Raw genomic sequence first — 18396 nt, forward strand, 5'->3', positions numbered from 1 at the left:
TCTCATCATAGAGCACTGAACAAAGTTTCAAGTCAAGAAACAATACGGTATAACAGGAAAAACTGTAGCTAACTCTTTGGAAGAACCAGCTAGCAGCTGAGGGAAAAAAAAAAAAAAAAAGATCCCATTGCAAAGAAGGGGATGCCAAAAGGTGCCATGCACACATAGAACACACTCAGGAGGTTACAGCATAGAAGCCCGTACTCATTCTCTGTGGTTACCGTAGTCCTCAGCCTACTGGTCTATTCTTACCTCTATGCGGCGAGTGTAATAGTCCAGTAACAGCACTCCTCAACTTGTCACCTTTTTATTCTCTACCATTGTTTTCAGATTGGCTAACAGACTCATGTGTTTAGACATACCAGTTGCTAGGACCTACACGGGGAGCAGAAAATTACAGTTTTTCAATGAACTGAACCAGAAGATAATCCAAACCAGCATCTGCAAATGCTTTCATGAACATGTCAGTGCCCTCTGCCCTCATTTGCTGGGTTGATGTTGGTCTCTTAAGACATGATATGCTGTTGGGTTCTGTGCTATGTGTTTTGGTGAAATGAGTTGGGTGTCCATTGCTTTATTCCCTATTCCACCAATCTTTCAGTAGTGTGAGTCTACTACGAGTATAAAGTGACGGCACTCTGATTCCCAGGAGTTTCACTGGTTCCTTTCTTTGGGGCTGAATCCTTCAGCTTAGCAAAGTAACCCTCTTGACAGGAGTCTGTGGTTTGTTAGACTCATGCATTTTTCTGCTGCGATTAAAGCCTTCACCAAGAGTTTTGGTTTGAGATGATGTATTGTCAGCAGTCCTTGCTTGTAATTTACAGTATATATTACAAGAAAGTTATGGCCAGAGTCCAGTATCGCACTGCTGTTGCGTTGATTTGTTGTGCTCTGTTTATGCACATTGTAGAGTTACACTTTTCTACTGCAGTGACTCACTAGTGTTGATGAGGAACTGCTTAGAGACTCCAGGGTGATCCACATCATGAATGGCAGCTGCAAAGAGAGCAGCGAGAATCTCGAGATCAGTAAAGACTGCCTAACAAAGGGGGGGGGGGGAAGCGCAAAACACATTCACACATGTTCATTCAGGGGGTCCTCTTTAAAAGAAGTACCAACATGGCATGTGCCTGCAGGTCCTTCCTGGTGGGTGTTTCAGTTCTTCATAAGAAGCTATTGGTCTGCTAACAACTCTAGTGAAAAAACTAGAAGTGTGTGATACCGCATGGACTGCAGGCAGAGTGTTTGTCCCAGCAGAGATTACAAAAGAAAGGACATCAGGTGGAGTAGTGGACATCATTGTCCACGGCGGATTGTCTCTACTGTAGTGCTCTAGACAGCCATAGAAGAATAAGGTGTCCACCCGTCACATTCGGACACTCGTGAAATAAAAAAAGGAGCTTGTTGTGTAAAGGCACATATTGCTGTTGTGTGGTGCTGGAAAGCGTTTTTGTCCAACATTAGAATGTTAACATTTAATGAGATGTTTGCTCACTTTGAGGGCAGGCGTGGAGCGTAGGAAATGAGTGGACTACGTAACATCTGCTCCACGCAGACTGTTGTGGTAGGACACACTCGCGTTGTAGTGGTCCTCTACGGTCATCACATAGGCCGTCAATGCGTCCTCTGGCATTCGGAAGGTCTTCATGAGATCCCTTTCCTTCTCACAGCCATGCAAACGCACACAGAGCCACGTGAACTCGGCCAAGGTCCATTGAAGAAGTTGGAATGAAACAGATGACTGCAATCCCAAGGGGCTGAAGGAGCTCCTCCTCATCCTGCTCTCTCTGACTTTGACAGTGAGTCAGTTTATATATTGAACATAAAATGAAGTACATCAGCACAGATAAGCAAATGCTGATAAAACTAACTGGCAATTGAAAAATAGAAAATAAATCAATAATGATACAAATAAAATTGTAGCTGGAGCAGATGGACATCCATTCAAGTTGACTTGAGGCCTGCCTTTGACTGGTCATCTTGCAAATCTCCACACACACCTACCTGGAAGATGGCAAAGATAATGCAGCCGAGTGGCCGGTTACAGGACAGCTGAGCCACAGTGAAAATGTTGAAGTTGCATTTATCCAGATTTTCCAGTTCCTGGAGAAGTTAGAAAAGTGTCACTTGTCACCACTATTTAAAGACTCCAAGTATCACCTAAGGGGATGATGAAACAGGGAAGTGTCACAATAAGCAGACGGCCACGGATGACTCGCATCGGCTTCGCCTCCATCAGTGCAGCCACAGCAAGTGGTGCAACGAAAGATGGGCCAAGTTACAAGAGAAGTCTGCAGATGTTTTATCCTTCTGCGAAGGAGGAATTTGAAAGAATAATGCAAGTGTGAGAAACAGGAGTCACAGAGTGAATGTAATAGTCCCACAAAACCCGAAGACTGTGTTCGTTTCTGTGTTAGAGCACAATAAATTGAAATTAGAGAAAAATCAATGTGCTCACCAAGTCTGACACACACACACACGCACGCACACACACACACACACACACACACACACCTTATCCTCCAGATGGATGCACTTTAGTACTGTCATGATACTGGACTTAATACGTCTCAGTGCCTCTGTGTGTACTCATGTGTAGTGGTATCCGTCTCTGTGAATAACAGTGTACATGAGCACCTACCTGTGTGTGTTATTTAGTAGTGACACATGAATGTTGGAGCTCACCTGGGCCAACACATCTTCACGCTTGGTTTGGACCCCAAATCGAGGCAGAGTTGCCCTGGAGTCTTGGGACAAAACCCCAACTCCACTGGTCTGACATGCTGCTGAGTTCTGCTCAGGAGCTCCACCTCATTCTGCTTGTCTGAGGGAAATCACATGTATGAGTGCGTAGGGTCAGTAGAGGCGGACAGGTATGGATACGTAGGGTCAGTAGAGGTTGTTACACACACACACACACACACACACACACACACACAAACACAGTAAGGTGTGTTTTTTTATAGCTTCATCTTTTAAACTTTCAGTAGAGCATTGAACCACTCAGCATAAAAAACAATTTGTGCAGAAGTTAGTCAACAAATGTTTGTTGCCATCATAGGAAGAGGAAACGCAGGCGGAATGATCCACAGAGATAGTACCAATTGAATCTCTGGAAAGTCACGCATTTGTAGTAAAGTTACTTTTCGTTGCATTGAGTGTTCAGAAAAAGAGAAAACTATATGCATAAAAATGTAACTGATCAGAAGATATTAGCTGTGATATTAGATATTAACTGCTGTAAAAATGAAAGGATGTGTGTCTGAGTGCGTAAATATAAGCAGACAGGTGAGTAGCTTTCAGGCACAGGTGGGCTTGGCGTCACAGGAGTCCTTGTCCAAGTGCAGCAGCTGCGCTCACCAAGAAATGTGCTGGACATGTCCTCGGACACCCGGACTCCCGAGCGACTCATCTCGGACAGGTGGGAGGGCTCTCGGTTCAGCAGCCGCTTAAACTGTGGGCGGAGTCAATCAGGATGAGAGAGTGCGTTTGTTTTGTGCTCCTCCTCTCACAGTGAATACACACACACAGCCCTGTGAAGTCCATTGCACGTGCTCGTCCTCACAGACCCACAGCGTTTCATAACCAGTCTCCACGGCAAGAAAAAAGGTTTCCCTGGCAACCGAATCTTCACATCGTTCAGGATCAGTGTTGGCGTTTTGGAAAAACACCACAGCGGTGAGCAGATGGAGAGACGTGACATACATCCTACAGCAGTGAGACTCGGAGAGAGACGCCACACACGGTAGCACTCAGCGGGCGTCTCTAAGTGCGCACAAAGAGTGCCCAGCTGGACAGCAGCGGGAAACGCACCACACACGGCTGGGTGTTAACCTAAGTGACGCTACGCACAGATGGGGGGCAGTCTGAGTGAGAAAACACACACAGCGGAAGGATGACCGCAGGTCACGTTTGGGGAGTTGTCGCACACTCTCACACGGTGGTTGTCGGTGCCGCGGTACGAGTGTCATTCAGCACAGGTGAGATCTGCACCTTGGTCGAGGCCACGTCGCTGACGGAGCGGTGCGTTTCCATGGTCTCCAGCTGGTCCAAGCACCGGTCCAGCTCCTCCAAGGTCTCGCGAGCCAGCTGCCGGCAGGCCTCCTCTGTGAGGTCACATAAAGGCAACATCGAGGTCACATGACTGTGCTGATGTTTGTGTGTGGATGAGTGCGAGTGTGAATGTGAGCGGCGCAAAGGGTATAAACGTACTGGAGAGCACTGTCCTCGGAGTGGTTTGCTGCATTCCCAGCGGAGACCTCCTGCATGTTACAACAGGGATACGTGAACCGCGCCACCTACTGGCCATTGTGAGGAACGCAACATTATTTTGAGGCCGATGGAAAAAAGGCTTCGCCACGTTCGAGGAACCACACGAAGAATCATACTTTCAGAGTTCAGTGACACAATGCTACTCACACACACTCTGTCAAACACGCTCTCACACACTCACAGACTGTCACAGAGGAGGTGGTAACATGGTTCTTGCTGACTGCGGTGACACTTTAGATTGGCAGGTTTCACCGAAAGCGAGACACCGACTTGACCGTGGGTGATGAGACGTTGGCGAGGAGGGCAAACTTGCTTCTTGCAGATTGCAGACTTGCCAGAACCTGGAAAGAGAGGAGAGCCCGATGAGCGATTGTGAGCGATGCTCTAGGCTGGATGAGTCGTCCTCAGGGGTAAACCCAGCTGGAATTCAGGGCTCGAGAACCGAGGGACTCGGATCACCGACTCCGTGTGCAAAACAGCCTCACCTGAGCAAAAGGGGGGACAATGAAGTCTTCTGTGAGCCTGAGGAGAGGAACGACAAGAACATAAAAGTCAAGCGTGCAAACAACGATTAGTGAATAAAACAAAGTAGATCAAATTTCCTCCCACAGTGCAAAGACATTCTGTTCAGGTGAGCTGGGAACTCCAAACGGACCTTTCTGAACATCAGCGCATGTGTGAGAAACGTCCAAAGAAAGGTCAAGAATGAGGAAGGTGATGGCATGTGAAGGTACAAACAATGGGACTTCAAAGTCACAGTGAATGAAACACACAGTATTGGAGGAGAAGTGATTACTAAGCATTTTACGCACAGGCTCCTCAGGTTTTGGATGTCTGAGCCACAAATTGCTAAAGGCAAAAACATCTTCCAGTTTATTTGTGATTGCACTTTTCTTTAACTCTTTTTTAAAAACATCTGCAGAGGAACAAATATGACTTGCGTTTACCCTCTGAACTGAGAGATAGCAGTAAAGAGCAGGCAAATGGAAAAGGAGTGTGGGACCACCTGAATTCAGCTCACTTCCACAGTGTTTACAGCTCCTGCCTGGGGATCCTGAGTGTCAGCGATCAACAGCATGATGAGGAACGCTACGTACGCTTATGGGATCAATCAATCGGTCATTAACTGGCATTCAATGGGAACTTGTGGAGGTCACATATTTTTATTTACAGTTATTCAATGTGTTCATTACATTAGCAGAAAGAGACACGTGATTCTCAGGTACAGTTAGTTTGTTTCTTTCCACCATATGAACCAATGTTCAGTCATATTTTGAGTCATTGTTAAATTCTGCAACAGAGTGTCATCACATGCAGAGTGTACCCTGCCTAGCCTTGGGCTCTGTGCTTCTGGAACAGGCTCTGGACCACCGGGACCCCAAACTGGCCAAGCGGTTAACAACAGGAAAGGTGAAGTGGATAATTTTTCAACTGGAACACAGCTTGAAGTGCATAAAAATATTAATGTCTCTAAAGGTATTTTTTTTTTAACGTATTATACCTATCTGAGACATTTACAGAAGCCAATCATCAAATCAATCAAGTGACACCTCAATAACAATTAACCTTCCATGGATTGTGACTCGGTGGTGAAAAATGACTTTGGACTTACAAACAAAAAAGACTTCCGAACACACGTGGGGCCCCAGTTGTGTTTGCAGCTGTGAGTTCCGAGGGCTGGTCGGTGAGCTTGTGAGATACACAGTGCGTTTAGAGACAGTGCAGAGATATGGAGCGGGAGCCTCTTACCCGTCGCTGCTAAGAGAAGAGTTGCGGGACGTGGCCCTGGGAGACAGGTCGGAGTCCGAGCGGTACAGGAAGGACTCGCGCCGCTGGCTCAGTGGGAAGTAGGGGTGCAGCAGCAGACCTGGACTCGCCTGCGAAGCCAGAGGACTCCGTTCTTGGGATGGAACATTGTCCACCTCCAGGCTGTGAGAAACACGCAACTTGTGAGACCAGAGAGAGACTAGTGGAAACATTCACCTGTCCGAGTCAGCGTGAGCGATGGCGATACGCGTTCTGCCGTCAGACGATACATTCGGGATGGAACTTACGTCGAACAGGGACTCGATTCTTTCGAAAGACACCGTCTCGGCTACCGGTGCTCGACTCCTCGCTCTGGACGCTCTGCCTTGCTCTCTAAAGGAGAGCTGTAACGCTGCACGCTGTATGAAGGAGCAGGAACTAACAAAGACAAACTGGGTGAGAAAACTGTTGTGTTGATGCTCTCATGCGCAAGTAGAGACTGAAACAGGGCACGGTGACCCAAAGCTGGAGAAAAAAAGGATAACGCGTTTGCGTCAAGTGCGGAAAACAGAATAAGGTTCACGTGTTTGCAAAATCCCCAGGAAAGAAGAAGCCCGAGAAAGCGGAAAGTTCCAACCCTAACCCTAGCTCCAATCCTGACTGTCACATCCTGAGCTGTGACAGGCATGTTGGTAGGAAAGAATCAGTAAGATGCCAGCAAAAAATACCATCAGTGAAGTTCAGTTATATTTTTTGAAGCCAGAAAGGGGATTGTTATGGGAAAGACTTTGTCTTGACAATGTATTTTATGTAATGGTTGCTTAGTAATTTTGTTGACCAACTGTAGGAAAATGGTGTTGGGTTTGTTTGATTGTGGATTTTTAATGTATTGTTTTGGTTCTGTGTATTATTGATTACTTTATTAAATAAAGTTTGTGGAAAAAAAAAAAATACCATCAGTGAAGTACTGACTCTTGTTGTTGCTGCTGTCTGTTCACATGCATTTCACTTTGTGCTGTTACACTGTTTGTTTTGGAAAAGTATTTCACTTAACATTTTCTGTTTGAACCAGGTTGGGTGCTGGGGGAAAGGCCTACCGGTATCCATTTGTCCTTAACTATTAACATTTCTTAAATTAAACTATGACAAGTACATCATGCAGGTGGTTGTTAAAAGAAAACACATTTACTGCAGTTTTCAAGGATAATTTCTGTAGTTTCTTTGCTTACTCTTCAGCAGTTTAACATCTTTCTTGTGCTGGTTAGCCTGTATTGCAAACCAGATGGACTGAACCACTCGGGGTATTTCTAGGTGGGAGTCCTTGGGCACAACCAACTTGACAGGGGTGATTTACTGTGTAATGGGATAAATGTTTTTATATACTGTAAGATAAGGATATTTACAATAGACAAATGTTTTGTATGGTTTGTATGCTTTTCTATTTATGTTGGGTGTTATTCTTGCGGAATATGCATTTTGGAATTAGTTGTTGAGGCTGTTATGGTGTAGCCAGAAGGGCGAAGTTTCTGCTATAAAGCTTGTATTTGGTCACTAATTAGGAGACTTACGCAAACTCATGGGGGAGACATTACTCCGCAACAAAAAAACTAAAAAAATTCTCTGACAACACATGCGACTCTCCCACAACTGGACACCCCATAAACACACACATACATAACGCCTTTACACACCTCCCAGCAACGCTTCATTCATCAGCATCACTCCACTGCACAAACACACCGAAAACAAAACTGACATGTTACAACCTGGAAGAGAACACGTGTTGCCAGAGCAACCAAAATACAACTGTGTAAATGAAGTCCATAACTCTCCTCAGCCTAACCCTAACCTTAGCTCCAACCCCTAACCTTAGCTCAAACCTTAACCCTAGCTCCAACCCTAGCCCAAGCTCACACCCAAAGACTTGCTCCGACCCTAGCCCTAGCTCACACCGTAACCCAAGCTCTATGTGTAGCTCCAGCCCTAACCCTAGCCCAAGCTCCGACCCTAGCTCCTGCTCTATCCATAGTTCCAACCCTAAAACTAGCTCCAACCCTTCGCCTTCCTCCTACCCTAACCCTAGCTGCAGCCCTATCCGTAGCTCAAACCCTAACCCTAGCTCCAACCCTAAAACTAGCTCCAACCCTTCGCCTTCCTCCTACCCTAACCCTAGCTGCAGCCCTATCCGTAGCTCAAACCCTAACCCTAGCTCCAAGCCTAAAACTTGCTCCAACCCGAATCATAGCTCAAACGCTACCCCTAGCTCCAACCCTAACCCAAGCTCTATGCTGAGATTCACCCTAACCCTAGCTCAAACCCTGACCTAAGCTCTAACCCCAGCTCCAGCCAAAACCTTAGCCCCAACCTTAACCGTAGCTCCTGCCCTATCCATAGATCCAGCTCTTACCGTAGCTCCAACTCTAACCATAGCTCCATCCATAACCCTGGCTGCAACCCTAAGCCTAGCTCCAACCCTAACCGTAGCTCCAGCCCTAAGCCTTGCTCCGACCATAACACAAGCTCAAACCCTAACCCTAGCTCCAACCTTAATTCTCACTCCAGCTGTAACCCTAGTTCCAACCCTAACCCTAGCTCCAATCCAAACCTAAGCTCCAACTATAACCCTTGCTGCAACCCTATGCCTAGCTCCAAATAACCCATTTTATTATACCCTCATCCCCTAACAACATTACGTGACAGTACAAAAAAATAAAATAAAAAAAAAATGGAGGCCTGGATGAAAAGTAACATCTATATACTCCAGTCCCATTATGAAGGCATAATACACACACAAAAACCCACTTCTGACTTAGCCAGTGAGGCAGAATGGGAGGTGGTGGTGAAGTTGGCAAAAAATAGATACAGACACCAATTAAAAGAAGAAACATTGATCAGAACGAAACATATCCTGGGTCTTAATAAACGAACGGAAAACAGTGAGGAAAAAGACAGGGTTAGAACAGTAACCTGTCTGGGACCGGCAAAGAGCCACCGGACATACGCACGAGTAACGAACACGGAACAGAACAGAGTAGGAACGGGTAGGACAGGTAAAACAATAGCACAAGTACATAGGGAAGCAGACACACCACCTAGGGCTCCACAGGACACACAGAGCGGGACAAAAGGAAAAACAAAACAGAAAATGGCTACAGCGAAGTAAATAAACAGAATGACAAAGGGAAGGAGACGGAAGAAACAGGCAAGGGAGCGGGAGGAAATGGACAGAGACGTACAGGACCTATAAGAACCAGCACCAGCGTAGGGTCCCAGGAGGTAGCGATAATTGAGGCCCTCCCGGAGAGCGGAACGGTTGTGGAAAAACAGACAAGCGGGGAGGGAAACAGACAGACTACAGTGGAAAGGACACAGAATTTACTGAAAGTGGAACAGGCCACAGACGACAGCGCAACACTCGGTACAGAAAGGGGTGTGGAACGGGAGCAAACAGATAACATAAGAAACATGCACAGGAGCCGGAGAAACAGCTAACCCCATTTACCAATTCATCTAAATGGGAACCAAATTTGAAACAAGTCACTCCCAATATTTGGAAATTAATCAAATACACACACACACACTTTCTGAACTGCTTGTCCCATATGGGGTCACAGGGAACCGCAGTCTAACCCAGCAACTCAGGGCGTAAGGCTAGAGGGGGAGGGGACACACCCAGGACGGGACACCAGTCCATTGCAAGGCACCCTAAGCAGGACTTGAGCCCCACACCCACGGGAGAGCAGGACCCGGTCCAACCCACTGCGCCACCACGCCACCACGGCCCCTCTAATCAAATACAACAATAAAATAATACAATCCATCACATACACACACACACAACCAAAAACGTAACCTCAGCCCACCCTTAAGGAGGGCAATACAGACACTAAGGAAAAACAAACACATAGTCATTAAACCGGCAGGCAAAGGTTCTGCAATCGTAATAATGGACGCACAACAGGATAAATACAAGGCCGCACGACAACTAAGTAATACGGAACATTACACTCCGCTCCCGCATCCATTGGGACCGGAAACAAGTCGAGATTTTAACACAGTTACAGATCAAACAGTACATAAAAGAGAAACAAAAACATTACTTAACGGGACCTGAAATTCCGCGGGCCCGAAATTTCCACCTCCTCCCAAAAATACACGCAGACCCCGAAACATGGACGATCCCTGGAGAGATCCCCAAAGGAAGACCTACAGTGTCAGACTGCAATAGTGGAACGTACCATATAGCAGAGTACATCGACAGCTACCTGAACCCTCTGTCCCAGCTACATCCCCGCTACCTGAAGGACGCATACGACTTCATTAGCAAGCTGGAGAACGTTTCCGTTCCAGAGGATGCAATTTTATTCACTATTGACATCAACAGCCTGCACACAAACATTGCCCCAGATCTGGGCCTAGAAGCGGTCAGGAGACTCTTCAACAAGTATCCAGACCCGAATAGACCAGATGTGGAAATACTAAAACTACTGGACATAAGCCTAACCAGAAACGACTTTGTACTCAACTCCAAAAGCTACTTACAGATCCAGGGCACAGCAATGGGCAAGAAATTTGCAGCAACCTATGCTAGCATATATATACATATTTCAAGAAATTTTGAAATTTTATATGGCAGACTGGGAGCAAACATTATTTGACAAATGCCCAATCAAACCACTTCTCTACTACAGATGTCTAGATGACATTTTCGCAGTCTGGCACCACAGCCTCGCAGACTTCAACACACACCACCCAAAAATAGCAGTAAAACAACACTGGGACACACGGGAAGTAAACTTCCTGGACACCACTGTATATTACAGTGAATCTCAGAATGGCCTTAAATCACAAAAAACTAAGGTCTTTTTCAAAGAAACAGACAAACATTGTCTGCTACACAAATCCAGTTATCACCCTAAGCACACATTCAAAGGACTAATAAAATCGCAGCTGATCGGGTTCCACAGAACCCATTCAATACAAGCTCATAGCACGGTGGTTCAGCAAGTAGCGCTGCTGTCTCAGAGCACCTGGGTGGGGTGAGAGAATGTGGGTTTGATCCCTGCTCAGTCTGTGTGGAGTTTGCATGTTCTCCCTGTGGGTTTCCTGTGGGTGCTCTGGTTTCCTCCCACAGGCCAAAGACATGCTGTTCAGGTTCCCTGTGAGTGTGTTTCACTGATGCATGGATGAGTAGCTCCTTGTAAGTAATGTATCTAGCAGTGTAGTCACCTTGGTGAATAAGGTGTGTGGGCTAGTACACTACATAATATTTGTTTAAAGTCTACATTTCTTAATAATTTTTAAAAAATGTTTTTCAGAATGTATCTTAGACTTGCAATGGAGTGTGACACGCGTGCGTTAGATTTCTTCAGATGCAATAGTTTCTTTTTTCTTTGCCGTTTTTAAACGCATCATTTAAAATGTTCCACGCGCAGCTTCTGCATTTTTCCTTCAATCTGTTATCTCAATAACCGCAGTCAGCACGGTTTTGTATTCACTTGTGTTAAAAGGGCACAGGATTTTTCAAGTGCGTGTTTACGGGAAAAAAGCGAGAACAATAACACACACAACTTTTAAAAATTACTTTGATTTACAAACAGGGGAAAATCACACAATCTCACTGAATGCAGTTTCAGAAACAGATTTCGGGCAACTTTCATGGAAAGGAGCCTTCTTGTTTTCATAAAGGGTTATTTTCTGTGGAATCAGACTGGTTTCTGTTAACTGTGGGGGCACTAACCCTCCTGGTAACCATATGCCGTTAGGAAGCAAGTCAACGGAGCAGTCAGTGTGTGAGCTGTCATTGTTGGGCCCCTGTTTGAAAAGACAGCACATGGACTTTCTCCAGCTGGGCAGACCCTGGTCAGTTAGGCAGGGGTGGTAGGAAGGGCCTCCAGGCGCTATAAATGGAAATGAAAAATTCACCCCCTCACATCTGTCAGTTTATATGCAACTGGGAGCAAAATCTGTAGCGAACAATCATAAAGAAGGCCTGAGATTGTGTTTTCTCATGCACGGCTGCCATTGGCACATTCTTGTCAGTAACTGCTGCAGTCTTAACACGAGTTTTTATGCACGTGTATACAGGCTTCCCCCACCTTATGAGGGCAATACATTTGTGAAGACTCCTTCATAATGTGAAATTCTTGTAACACGAAGGCTTAATTAGCATTACCTTGAAAGGTAAACATTTCTATGTGTTCCTAAGCCATAAAATATACACCAGTTTATACAAAAAAAAAAATCACCGAATCTCATTAAAATGGCTGTATGCAAAAAAAGGAATTCTATTAATGCATGTAAACATTTATAGACAATCACATCATCTGAAACCACTTGTCCCCTATGGGGTCGCGGGGAGCCAGAGCCTAACCCGGTAACACAGGGCGAAAGGGGACACACTCAGGACGGGATGCCAGTCCATCACAAGGCACCCCAAGCGGGACTCAAACCCTAGATCCACTGGAGAGCAGGACCCAGGCCAACCCACTGCGCCACTGTGCCACCACACCCCCCTATAGACAATCATTTATGACAAAATATATGTCTGTACTGTAGCATCATGGGATCAACCCTGTTCAACTGATGAATGCTGTAAATACAACTGTAGTAGGTAGAAGTAGTAGAAGTAGTTTTAGTAGAAACATATTTATAATGCAGAAAACATGGAGTGATTACATGACTAAAAATGACTTTTACCATAACATAGACAAAACCAGACATTAAATCATAATATCTCTCAAAAATCTTAATTAGCTGTGGGGGAGTAATCTTAGTGCACTCCACTCCTATAACAACCCCTTCTGATCTTTTCCTAATTACTTACTTTTGAAATAATGTTCTTGTAAAATTGGTATGCAATGTGCTTGCTTTCCACATTCTCCCGGTTAAATGAAAATCTTAATTACGGTATTAGAGCTTTGATGTTGGGCCATTACTGGATACTAATCTAATGTTGGCTGCAAATTCATCTCTCTCACAAATAACCTTTGACAATGTCCTGTTAGGCTCTTGTAGCTATCAAACCAGAACTGCTAGAATTGTAATATTAATTCATCTTTTTTATAGTGTTCAATGCAGTACACCACCTGCAATAAAAGTGGAGTTCTAATCAAGATCAATTTCAGCCCATAACAAAACAAAACAACACATACTGGGTCTTTCCTCCTTTTATTCTGGGTATGTAATATTTTGCAAATCAGAGGTTTATTCAGAGGAAGTAATTTGTACTGCTACTGTTTGAGTGCAAATAAAGCACACATTTTTAAAAAGCTTTAAAAACTTTACGTATGTTTTACTAGATTAAGATATTATTTTTTTGCTGAAGAATCATACATTAATTTCCCTTTTCTAGCATTAAAATGATGCATTTAATTCCTAAAGCTTACATTTCCGGATGTCAAAATTATTCTTTCACTGAATTTTCTGCTAAAAACAAACAGGAGGCAGCAGCAGACCTCGATTTCAGAACTGTAAATATACATATTTGCTGTTCTGAGAAACTATTTTGAAACAATTGATAGTTTGTGCCAGCTCATAAAGTAAATTTATCCATATGGACTTGTGTCAGTTACTGTAATACTCATGCCAATGTTTGCAGAAACAGTGTAAGATATTGCTGTGAATGAAGTGGGAGATCCAGGGGGAGGTGTGTGATGAAGCTCGGTTACCTCTTTCTCTCTGCCTCCGTAGCCCTTTCTGTCCAGCTGTTGCCGTCTGTCTTAAGTGTCTGACTGTATGACAGAGTGATGGCCTGTTCAGCTGGCTATAAATAAGATTTTGGAAGTTAGCAACAAGCAGGTCTCCTCTTTGCTGTTGTCTCTAGCAGCTGTGAGCTGGCCATGTCTGGTGGGGCACTGATTTAAGTGGTCTAAGGCACTCCTCCTATGTCAACCAACAGCAACATCTTAAAAAAGAAACAAGTTACATGATTTTGCAGAAATGACCTTTTGAATGCCATCATACATCCAGTACAGATGTCCATTGTGAGTGGTGCATCTATGCTTTCATGCCAGTTGAGAGGAAAATATTCAATTCGATTCAATTCAATTCAATTTACTTTTGAGGGTGCTTTTCTCAGGGGAGTGAGAGTTCTGAATAAATTATACAGTATAAACAGAACACTTACAGAAACAGCGATAATGTGTTGTTAAGTTGGATGAGTAAGCCAGTTAGCAGCTGAGGAGAGAAAAACAAAAAAGCCATAGAGATGGGGGGGGAATAAAACCTGTATGGGTTTAAGTGCCAGTGGCTTCTCACATCTCCGGGGCCTTCTAGTATGAGCACAGCAGTCAAACACTGTACAGATTACACTTGCAACCTTAACGTACTTACACGTACATTTAGTGCTAAAAATGTTTACCTGTTTCACTTCAGATTCAATTAACTTCTGTTTGCTCTTTCAAAGGAGTGACACAGAATGCTGAACAACTAAACACATACAGTAACACAGTGATGAAACAAAGAGACAACCAGATAGCAACTTGTAACCAACCAGTTTATAGACAAGCCAACTGGCAACTGAGGAGAGGAAAACAAAAAACTCCAAAATCAAGAGGAAAAACTGGCAGAAAAATAAACCTCTGGAGGTCCAAGTAGCAGTGGCTGCCCACCCCCTTTGGGAATTCTAGGGTGCTACCGTGGGCTAGTGTAGGATATTTCTGGGTACAGTTCATTTCTGCAATGCAGAACTGGCATCAATGAAGACAGAAGCTATGATCCGTTCAAGCTCATTGTGATGCAGCTAATCCAGTGGGCAGAAGCAAGCTAATGGTTTATTTTTACCACATTTGGAGGACAGTTAAAAATGAACATAACCTTGCATCATTTAAAAATATTACCAGCTGTATTTTAGCCTACAAAACGTATTTGAAACAAATTGAGATTTATGAGTTTTTAGTTGGACAGGTTTGTTAGGTTTGGTGTGACAGTTTGTCTCTATAAAGGTCTGGGTGACTATGGCCAGTAGATGACCACAGCAAAACTTTCCCATGGTTCCTATTTGTTACTCTGCTTACAGTGCATTTGTTGTAACAATTAACAAATACATCAGCTTTAAGTTTTTGGTAACTAAGGCAATCTTCCTGCTACGTTCCATGGTTGAAAGACTTTAAACTAGTTTGAAATTTGGCTCCCAGCTCCTCAAACATTACCCTCGACAGAGTTTTGTATCTGCTACTTCTCATCCATGTGTTAACTTATGTGTTTTAAATAATTTAATGCCCCTTTGAATCATGAAATGTGGAAATAACACTTATGCTTTTTTGTTTCTGGAGCATTTTAAATATCAAATCGGGGCAATGTCATGGGCTTATAAACGATTCACTTAATTTGGTGAATAAGGCAAATAATGTCTACATAATTTATTTAGCAGTTGCATTTCTGCAAATTGACATATAGTGATTATTAACTAGTATTTACTTGGGACCTTTGCCTAAGATGACTTGCGTGAATGAAGTTTTACTATGTGAAATTGTGTTCTTAGAAGAACAAGAGCAAACAGACAATTCTGCATTATGACGATTTTAGACAAAGGAGAAACAAAATATGTGGATTAATGGTAGGAAGAGTTGTATAAGTTGCTCTTACTGTCTTCATGAATAACTTTAAGAAAATTAATTTCCACTTGAGCAGTCTCTCCTTTTTGTCTTTTCCTTGAGTTTTTATAGGCAGCTCTTGACCTTTCCTGCCACTTATTCAGGTTTTTTTTTTTTTTTTTCGCATTTATAAAAAAAATCAGCAAAAGGGATATGTAACTTAGAGATGATTGCTTCACCCCTACTGAACTTCAGTGACAGATAGACAAGGCCATTTTATTGTTGTCATGACTCAGTGATTTTCATCAGCCTCCCAGAAACAGTCAAGGAGACCAATGGCTTCTGACTGCTATATAGCAAATGTACCATGGAGCTGCTATTTCATGGGTGCAACAACAAATTTACAGCGATTATTTGTGACCAACTGAACAAAGAAATGTTGCTGTGACTAATGAATTTTGATAAATGCTGGTGGTTCGTGGTCTTCTTGTCTTCTTTTGTGGTAGAGAAAAGGTATTCTATTAAGCTTGCAAGTGTTGCTGTGAGTGTTAGAATTTGTAATGAAGAGAGGAAGGAAAAGATGCCAAATTAAGAATGACTCTTGCACACCTGTCAGACCACAAAGGGGACTGAAATAACATTGCTCATCTAGAATGTCTCTGTTGGGTATCTTTTTTCCATGCTGGGCTGTGGAATTCTCTTGTGTTGTTTTTTCTAGAAGTTCTTGTCCTCAGTTTGCTTGTTCAGACCAACAACACATGCAGTCTTTCATCTCATGGCATGCGCTTTTCCGTAAATGAGGGAATAGCAAACTTCAGTCCAGATTTGTGACGGTTTCGTTATACAGTAGATCGACAGAAGGAATTCCCCATCTTGTACAAAAGCCGTTCGAGCCATAAAAATCATAATGTAAGCACTGTTTGGGTTAATCCAAATTATAGGCTCTGCTGCACTTCAGGTGCGGAAATATTATGTAGCGCTACATATAAGTCACTCCTCCTTTTACAGGTAAATCATCTGTAGTTACTGTAAATGATAGTAGTAACACAGGGATTAAGGACATGGAAAGTTGCTGGTTGAAGTCCCAGGATCTGCCATGCCAGAGTATCCTGGAGCAAGGAATTCAATCCGTATTGCTGCAGTAAAGCCATCTAGCTGCGTAAATGGGTAATGGGCAAAAGGTAAATTCTGATGGGTAAAAGCAGCAGCCTGGAGTCACACGCATTGACCAGTAATCATATATTCATTTATATTTCTGTACATATAGGTCTGTAGCTTCATTCTTTTTAGCTTCTCTGTTATTATTACAGGGGGGTGCGGTGGCGCAGTGGGTTGGACCGCAGTCCTGCTGTCCGGTGGGTCTGGGGTTCGAGTCCCACTTGGGGTGCCTTGCGGCGGACTGGCGTCCCGTCCTGGGTGTGTCCCCTTCCCCCTCTGGCCTTACGCCCTGTGTTGCCGGGTAGGCTCTGGTTCCCCGTGACCCCGTAAGGGACAAGTGGTTCTGAAAATGTGTGTGTGTGTGTGTGTGTGTGTGTGTGTGTGTGTTATTATTACAAATCTAATAGATAATCAACAGAAAAAAACTGCATTTCCATATTTTCTTGCTTGTTCAAGAACCTGGCTTTGTTCCTTTGACAGAGAAGCACCTTGTAGAGATAAATATGCTGTATCCACTCTTGCCAAATGATTCAAAATGCTGCCTCTGAAACATACCATTAACCCCTCTATGGTCAGAATGGCCCCACCTTTGAGTAGACAACTCTCTGGTGATGCACAGATCTAAGGCATTTTGACTGATCAAACTGCCCCACAAATGAACTTCTACATTCCTTTAAAGAAAGGTTTTACAGGTAATGTACAATTTATACAGGTAATGTATTTGTTATACTTATGAAAAGCATAGTTTTAAGCGATGGTCAACAGTGAACTTAACAGTATCCTTCATCATTTCCAGATGAGGGCAGTGATGAGTAGTAAAGGATTACAGAGGTGTCCTCAAGAGGTTTGTAGGATGTTTGTGCTTTTCTCAGCTGGTTCTCTTTGGTATGCATAGAAGGGTTGACAGTGGCAGTTAATAGGTGGCCTCTGTTTTCAGGACACATTTTTGGACCATTGATTTTCTCTTACATTCTTTCTAAGTTTAGTAGAATTATTGCACTTTTCATGTTCACCTGTATTGCAGAAAGTGGACTTTGGAATGAGATGGACAGCGTGCAAAAGAAGCATTCATAGGTTGATGTGAGCATCTGGGCTGGAGGGTTTGTTTGTATACCTTGAGCTACGATGGAGCTGAAAGAGTGCAATACAGGAGATCTCATTTCTAACTCCAGCTGCAATTCAGACCCCTGAGGGCTCAACCACCTAGATGGACTGAACCTCCTAGAGCCTCTCTGCTGTGTCTCAGTTGTTTGAGACAAAGAGGCCACATTCCAAAGACAAAGGGAGAATTAGGGTGGCGAAGACTGTAAATGTTTGTCTTCTGTGACCCTAAATACCATTACAAAAATCTGGAGACTCCCTCAACTGGCGTCTGATGAACTACGTAATGCTACTTTTTGCTTTAAGCGGGCATTTAATTGGCTCTTGCCTCTTTTACACAATCCAGAATGCCACCTCTTTACATAAAAGCATGCATGTTTGAAAGTTTCTGTGAGAAACTGTGTTGATACATGTCTGTCTCCCTTTTGGTCAGAGGAATGGATGCATCATTTGTGGTTCGTTTAATAATTTAATTCAACAGAGCACTCTGGCTCTTCCTGTGTGGAAATGTTAAAAACATATGAACTGCCAATTAAATAAATAGCCTTCCACCCTACTGTCCGGTTTTTACATTTTAGTGAAG

The 18396-nt window shown here is 43.7% G+C and overlaps 1 pseudogene; it reads right to left on the reverse strand.

The window, feature by feature from the left end:
• Window positions 1–281: 281 nt before the first annotated feature.
• On the reverse strand, window positions 282–6706 carry LOC114909356 (cAMP-specific 3',5'-cyclic phosphodiesterase 4A-like; annotated as a pseudogene).
• Between the last annotated feature and the right edge of the window lie 11690 nt (window positions 6707–18396).

This window comes from Scleropages formosus, chromosome 22 (assembly GCF_900964775.1).
Source record: "Scleropages formosus chromosome 22, fSclFor1.1, whole genome shotgun sequence".
In the NCBI taxonomy this organism is placed as follows: domain Eukaryota; kingdom Metazoa; phylum Chordata; class Actinopteri; order Osteoglossiformes; family Osteoglossidae; genus Scleropages; species Scleropages formosus.